The sequence below is a fragment of the Leiobunum rupestre genome, chromosome 2, assembly GCF_980474605.1.
Source record: "Leiobunum rupestre chromosome 2, qqLeiRupe1.1.hap1, whole genome shotgun sequence".
Lineage (NCBI taxonomy): Eukaryota > Metazoa > Arthropoda > Arachnida > Opiliones > Sclerosomatidae > Leiobunum > Leiobunum rupestre.
Window position 1 is genome coordinate 49,925,781 of NC_143385.1, and position 8,087 is coordinate 49,933,867.

Sequence of the window (8,087 nt, forward strand, 5' to 3'; positions counted from 1 at the left end):
TCAATTTTATATCCAAAAAATCTTAACTAAGAATTGGATCCAAGTAGGATCCAAATAAGATCCAAATTAATTGGATCAAATAAAATTGTATCAAATTTAGATCCAAAAAATCTTTTAACTAAAAATTGAATCCAAGTTTGATCCAAATTAATTTGATCAAATAAAATTGTATCAAATTTGAATCCAAAAAATCGTTTAACTAAAAATTGAATCCAAGTTTGATCCAAATTAATTTGATCAAATAAAATTGTATCAAATTTGGATCCAATTGATATTTCGCCCAAGGTTAGGAAAAAATGCCTTAAAAGGTAGCCTCGTTGGTTTGGTTTTGGTTTACGCGTCGTCTTATTTTAAGTCTGTTCCCTGTCTTCTACACTCTAGTCGGTTCTCTAATAGTTATACTTCTCAAAGTTGCAGTGATGTCACTCGGCCCTTACGAAAATGACTTGATCCAATTTTGGACATTGGATCCAATTTGTATCAAGCTATATCCTGAAGGGATCAAATAAGGATCAACTATTTCTTGATCAAATGATCTTTATCAAATTTGGATCCAAAAAAAATTTTAACTAAGAACTGGATCCAAATTTGATCAAAATTGGTTTGATCCAAATTTGGATCCAAATTAATTTGATCAAATTAATTTATTCAAATAAAATTGTATCAATTTTAGATCCAAAAAATCTGGACTAAGAATTGGATCCAAGTAGGACCCGAATTAATTTGATCAAATAAAATTGTTTCAAATTTGTATCCAAAAATCTTTTAACTAAGAATTGAATCCAAGTAGAATCCAAATTAATTTGATCAAATAAAATTGTATCAAATTTGTATCCAAAATCTTTTAACTAAGAATTGAATCCAAGTTTGATCCAAATTAAATTGATCAAATAAAATTGTATCAAATTTGGATCCAAAAATCTTTTAACTAAGAATTGAATCCAAGTTTGATCCAAATTAATTTGATCAAATAAAATTGTATCAAATTTGGATAAAAAATCTTTTAACTAAGAATTGAATCCAAGTTTGATCCAAATTAATTTGATCGAATAAAATTGTATCAAATTTGGATCCAATTGATATTTCGCCCAAGGTTAGGAAAAAATGCCTTAAAAGGTAGCCTCGTTGGTTTGGTTTTGGTTTACGCGTCGTCTTATTTTAAGTCTGTTCCCTGTCTTCTACACTCTAGTCGGTTCTCTAATAGTTATACTTCTCAAAGTTGCAGTGATGTCACTCGGCCCTTACGAAAATGACTTGATCCAATTTTGGACATTGGATCCAATTTGTATCAAGCTATATCCTGAAGGGATCAAATAAGGATCAACTATTTCTTGATCAAATGATCTTTATCAAATTTGGATCCAAAAAAAATTTTAACTAAGAACTGGATCCAAATTTGATCAAAATTGGTTTGATCCAAATTTGGATCCAAATTAATTTGATCAAATTAATTTATTCAAATAAAATTGTATCAATTTTAGATCCAAAAAATCTGGACTAAGAATTGGATCCAAGTAGGACCCGAATTAATTTGATCAAATAAAATTGTTTCAAATTTGTATCCAAAAATCTTTTAACTAAGAATTGAATCCAAGTAGAATCCAAATTAATTTGATCAAATAAAATTGTATCAAATTTGTATCCAAAATCTTTTAACTAAGAATTGAATCCAAGTTTGATCCAAATTAAATTGTTCAAATAAAATTGTATCAAATTTGGATCCAAAAATCTTTTAACTAAGAATTGAATCCAAGTTTGATCCAAATTAATTTGATCAAATAAAATTGTATCAAATTTGGATAAAAAATCTTTTAACTAAGAATTGAATCCAAGTTTGATCCAAATTAATTTGATCGAATAAAATTGTATCAAATTTGGATCCAATTGATATTTCGCCCAAGGTTAGGAAAAAATGCCTTAAAAGGTAGCCTCGTTGGTTTGGTTTTGGTTTACGCGTCGTCTTATTTTAAGTCTGTTCCCTGTCTTCTACACTCTAGTCGGTTCTCTAATAGTTATACTTCTCAAAGTTGCAGTGATGTCACTCGGCCCTTACGAAAATGACTTGATCCAATTTTGGACATTGGATCCAATTTGTATCAAGCTATATCCTGAAGGGATCAAATAAGGATCAACTATTTCTTGATCAAATGATCTTTATCAAATTTGGATCCAAAAAAAATTTTAACTAAGAACTGGATCCAAATTTGATCAAAATTGGTTTGATCCAAATTTGGATCCAAATTAATTTGATCAAATTAATTTATTCAAATAAAATTGTATCAATTTTAGATCCAAAAAATCTGGACTAAGAATTGGATCCAAGTAGGACCCGAATTAATTTGATCAAATAAAATTGTTTCAAATTTGTATCCAAAAATCTTTTAACTAAGAATTGAATCCAAGTAGAATCCAAATTAATTTGATCAAATAAAATTGTATCAAATTTGTATCCAAAATCTTTTAACTAAGAATTGAATCCAAGTTTGATCCAAATTAAATTGATCAAATAAAATTGTATCAAATTTGGATCCAAAAATCTTTTAACTAAGAATTGAATCCAAGTTTGATCCAAATTAATTTGATCAAATAAAATTGTATCAAATTTGGATCCAAAATCTTTTAACTAAGAATTGAATCCAAGTAGAATCCAAATTAATTTGATCAAATAAAATTGTATCAAATTTGTATCCAAAATCTTTTAACTAAGAATTGAATCCAAGTTTGATCCAAATTAAATTGATCAAATAAAATTGTATCAAATTTGGATCCAAAAATCTTTTAACTAAGAATTGAATCCAAGTTTGATCCAAATTAATTTGATCAAATAAAATTGTATCAAATTTGGATAAAAAATCTTTTAACTAAGAATTGAATCCAAGTTTGATCCAAATTAATTTGATCGAATAAAATTGTATCAAATTTGGATCCAATTGATATTTCGCCCAAGGTTAGGAAAAAATGCCTTAAAAGGTAGCCTCGTTGGTTTGGTTTTGGTTTACGCGTCGTCTTATTTTAAGTCTGTTCCCTGTCTTCTACACTCTAGTCGGTTCTCTAATAGTTATACTTCTCAAAGTTGCAGTGATGTCACTCGGCCCTTACGAAAATGACTTGATCCAATTTTGGACATTGGATCCAATTTGTATCAAGCTATATCCTGAAGGGATCAAATAAGGATCAACTATTTCTTGATCAAATGATCTTTATCAAATTTGGATCCAAAAAAAATTTTAACTAAGAACTGGATCCAAATTTGATCAAAATTGGTTTGATCCAAATTTGGATCCAAATTAATTTGATCAAATTAATTTATTCAAATAAAATTGTATCAATTTTAGATCCAAAAAATCTGGACTAAGAATTGGATCCAAGTAGGACCCGAATTAATTTGATCAAATAAAATTGTTTCAAATTTGTATCCAAAAATCTTTTAACTAAGAATTGAATCCAAGTAGAATCCAAATTAATTTGATCAAATAAAATTGTATCAAATTTGTATCCAAAATCTTTTAACTAAGAATTGAATCCAAGTTTGATCCAAATTAAATTGATCAAATAAAATTGTATCAAATTTGGATCCAAAAATCTTTTAACTAAGAATTGAATCCAAGTTTGATCCAAATTAATTTGATCAAATAAAATTGTATCAAATTTGGATCCAAAATCTTTTAACTAAGAATTGAATCCAAGTTTGATCCAAATTAATTTGATCGAATAAAATTGTATCAAATTTGTATCCAATTGATATTTCGCCGGGACACTTTCTTGGAATCGTGTATGGAATCTTGTACGATGTAGTCATCTACCACCAGCGGTTAGGAACACTGAGAATAGAGTATATATTGCTAACTCAATGGTATAAACATAATTATAGAAGGCGATAGGAGATTAGATGACTACTTTTTATGTCTGGCGAGACCGCCAGAACAATATCGATCTCAGTAAATATATATTTTTTTTTTCAATAGTTAAATTTATCGAACAACTGGCAACATTTCGATAAAACTCTACAGCATAGAAATCAGAATGTTACTAGAACGATTTTTGCAATGGACCACTCGCCGATTTGAAACTGGCCCAAGGTTAGTATAAAATGCTATAAAAGGTAGCCTCGTTTGGGTGGTTTTGGTTTACGCGTCGTCTTATTTTAAGTCTGTTCCCTGCCTTCTACACTCTAGTCGGTTCTCTAATAGTTAGCTTTCCCAAAGTTACAGTGACGTCACTCGGTTCTGGCCAATTACATTTGTTAGTTTTATTTAATCTACCATCTAAGCGGAACCAGAGGTAAAAACAAGGAATTTGGGTGGGGATATAATTCATTGATTTTGTTAATTTTTGTTATATTTACCTCAATTATTTTCGTTTACCGCGTTTTGAGCACTGAGAGCACGTGTTTCACGTGCTATTTTTTGGTCAGTTTCTTCATTTTAGGCCAAAGTAGACGTCGTGTGGCAGGTTTTGTAGGTTGTCTATCTTTTTGGCCTAAAGATTAGCTTTTCTTTATAGTTTCTTACCGTTTATTGGCATAATTTGTTATGTATTTAACAAATTTTTCCCCAAGCTTGTCAGTTCTCGCCCTTTTTGCTATGGTTAATTGACACATGTGCTACACTGTGAGTGACTCTCACGGCGAAGTGAAAAGTGTCATACCTGCTGTCAAGGTTATTTAATTATAATTAATGGCACCAAAATTATATTATTTCCAAATCTCATTTGATCCAATCGCGTTCCAAATCTCATTGGATCCCAATTTGATCCAATCTCATTGGATCCCAAATTGATCCAATCTCATTGGATCCCAATTTGATCCAATCTCATTGGATCCTAATTTGATCCAATCTCATGGGATCCCAATTTGATCCAATCTCATGGGATCCCAATTTTATCCAATCTCATGGGAACCCACTTTGATCCAATCTCATTGGATTCCAATATGTATAAAATTGTGATATATTTTGGATCCCAACATAGGAAATTGGATCAAATTGTGATATATATTGGATCCCAATTTACGAAATTGGATCCAATTGGCATTCAAATTTCATAAAATCTATCCTTACTTGATCCAATTTGGGTCCCAATTTGATATAAATTGGATCCAAAATTGTATCGAGAGGTCTTAAAGTAAAAACAAAATTGGATCCAACTGTAATTGGATCCCCGTTTGATCTGTCCAATTTTTGATCACATTTGGATCCAATAAATTTAGTCAAATTTGAATCAAATTATGATCCTCCATTTTCGTAAGGGCAACTTGGTTCTCAATGAATAACACTTGGAATCAGAAGCAAATGTGTTAAGTATTACATTTAGACCCCGACGCCGCCGATGTAGACCGATGTTTTCTCGACGCGCCGCCCACGGTTTATAATATTTTTAACAGGGCTACCAGATTTTCCGTTGATATCAATCTCTTTGAAGCTTTAACAAAAAGGCAAAGTTTTGCCGGTAGTAGTGGCGTACTCCTGTAATCCTAAGCGTCTTAGAGGCAGAATTTGTGGATGGCCGTGTGATGACGACACCAGTCCCCTATCGGGTGGTCTGAATACTTCCGCCACGGGTGTCCTCACCCCTGTCCCCACGTATCCCCCCGTTGGCGTGGCCGTTACACAGATCTCGCCCTGATTAATCAGGTGGACGAGCGGACTGAATTTGTCCCACAAATTACAATCACGAATAATAATTAAAAAAGGCAAAGCTTTCTAGCAGAAGGCTTATGATGACTGTAAGAACATGGCTGGAATTTTACAAACTCATAACCTACAATTACTAACAATGTGAATTTGTTGCACCCATGAGTATTCGACATGATTCCTTCTCAAGAAGAGACAAGTGGAGCCTTTTGTCACGGCCTCAGCAGCGACCAATGAAATGATGCGAAGTGCCTCAACGTACATTCTATCCGTGGCTAGGATGTACCATTTACGTGTCTACAGTTAACATTACTATTAGGTATATATCCTTTTAGTTTGTTCTGGGATTTCGGAGTCGGGTTCTTTTACTACGATTCTGTGCAGTGTCGTATAGTTCGAGTCAGGGTTAAAGGTAGTAGAACCCTCCTTGTTTGGTAGGGTGCGCCATAGCTTCTCTCTTTTCTCGCTCATGGCGCTAGTCAAGAACGATAGTAGAAACACCCAATTCTTCTATTAGAGGAAGCGTGCCCACCCTGAAGAGGTATTCTCACTTGAAACCTTTATTGTTTCATATTTAGTGTTTGTTTTTTAAATGCACCCTTACCTAACATATATATTACAATATCCAAGCTACAAATTAATTATTGTCATTATAGTTTGGATATTTATTCAAATATAAATTCTTAATAATGAGGTACGTGGTTTTAGATTCACGAAACGCGTTCTAGTAGATATGAGAAATTAAAGCATTTCCAAAGCGGGGATACTCTAAGTGGAATAATTTTTCTAAAACTACTGAATTTCACGCTGCGTATAACACGTGGTTGGAAAAATGAGGGGAGCGAATTATGTACTGCCCCAAATTCCTGAAAAAGTTATACTTCCTTTAAAATGATTTCCCTAAATGGCTGCTTGTGGCAATTTTAGCAGATAAATTCTGGATAAGCAAACTATTTTACCAGTTTACTTTACTGCCACTTTTGACGATGTGTAAAAAGTGAAGCCCCAATACTCTGACCTTAACGAATAGTTCACGGCTTGGAGTAATTATCTACATCAGAACAAACGAACAACTTTCGTTCCAGAACAAGCGAAAAGAACCCCCCTAATATTTCTATAAACACCTTAACCAGTTACTGAATATTATTTTAACGACTTTAAAAATATTCTACTCGTAATTATTTACTATTAGTATGTCATAATACATATAAACAAGTTTAAAAAAAATAATTGTGTTAACAATGCTCACAGGAGCTACCCTGATTCGATCATTACATAGAACAAAATGTTTTTCAGTGTTCAATATTCAAACAAAGGTCCATATATTAGCACAATTGCAATTTAATTCTTCCCATTTTAGTACATGAAGGGGTTCTTATATCCCCGGAGCAAATAAATCGAAGACGGACTGAATAAGAGCTCTGAGCGCTGCCACCCCCGCGTCGATAGAAGCGCCCACAGATATGGCTGACATCTGTAAGTCCCTCTCTTTGCGTATCAGTCCCGCTGCGTGTTGCTCAGATCCAACTGGCGACGCTGATACGGCCGCAACGGCATCCGTTCCTTTGACAAGAAAAAAATGCATCACAAAGTAACTCCGTTTAAATGGAATCAAACCGCGGGTATTTAATGTGGAACACCAACAGTCCAACAAATCCAATATTGTCCTCTCCATTAAAGCAAGTGTCGGCTCGACGTCAAGTAGCTCTTTTTTCAACAGATGCCGCTATCGTCGACATCAAAACAAGTTAGTTAAGCTACATTTTACCCAAAAGGCGGGTACTTATAGGTACCCCTCGTGTTGATTGGATCGTTTGAAAATTGGTCAATGAAATAAATTACAGTAATTTTAAACAATATTTTTCACATGGGATATATAGTTTAGGCTAAAGCCCACTAAATAGTGTATAATTTGTCTAAATATAATACTCTATAATGGTTCTCTGACGACGTTATTGTTTCGCTGTTTTGAATTTTAGTTTCCTTTTCCATTAATAGATGGCACCACGATCTCCAGTAAACTCGTTTTTCCCCCGAAGAATCGGATAGATTCATGACCATCTCTAACAACAAATACCTTATCATAATACTGGTGGCAAGGATAGAGTAGAAAGTTGCTTTAATAAATTAAGTTTTTAATTCTAAAAATCACCATTTTCAAGGTCGAGATCGCTTTTTTTATAGTTGTATTTTTTTAATACATAATCGAGATTGCCATTACTAATGATCGTACATTTCAGCACCACTGGGCTAAATTATAGCTCTCTAAATGTTGTAGAATTACTTTCTTAATGTTTGAGCTGGTCCATTTTCGTTTATCGTGTAAATTTAACAGGGACCTTTTCATTATACAAGTAGCAATGATAGAGCCGACAGTTGCTTTAGATAATTCTGGCGCTAGTTAATGAACACTTGCTTAAATTGTGAGGGTCTTCCATAAAGAGTGCGTTGAGGTTA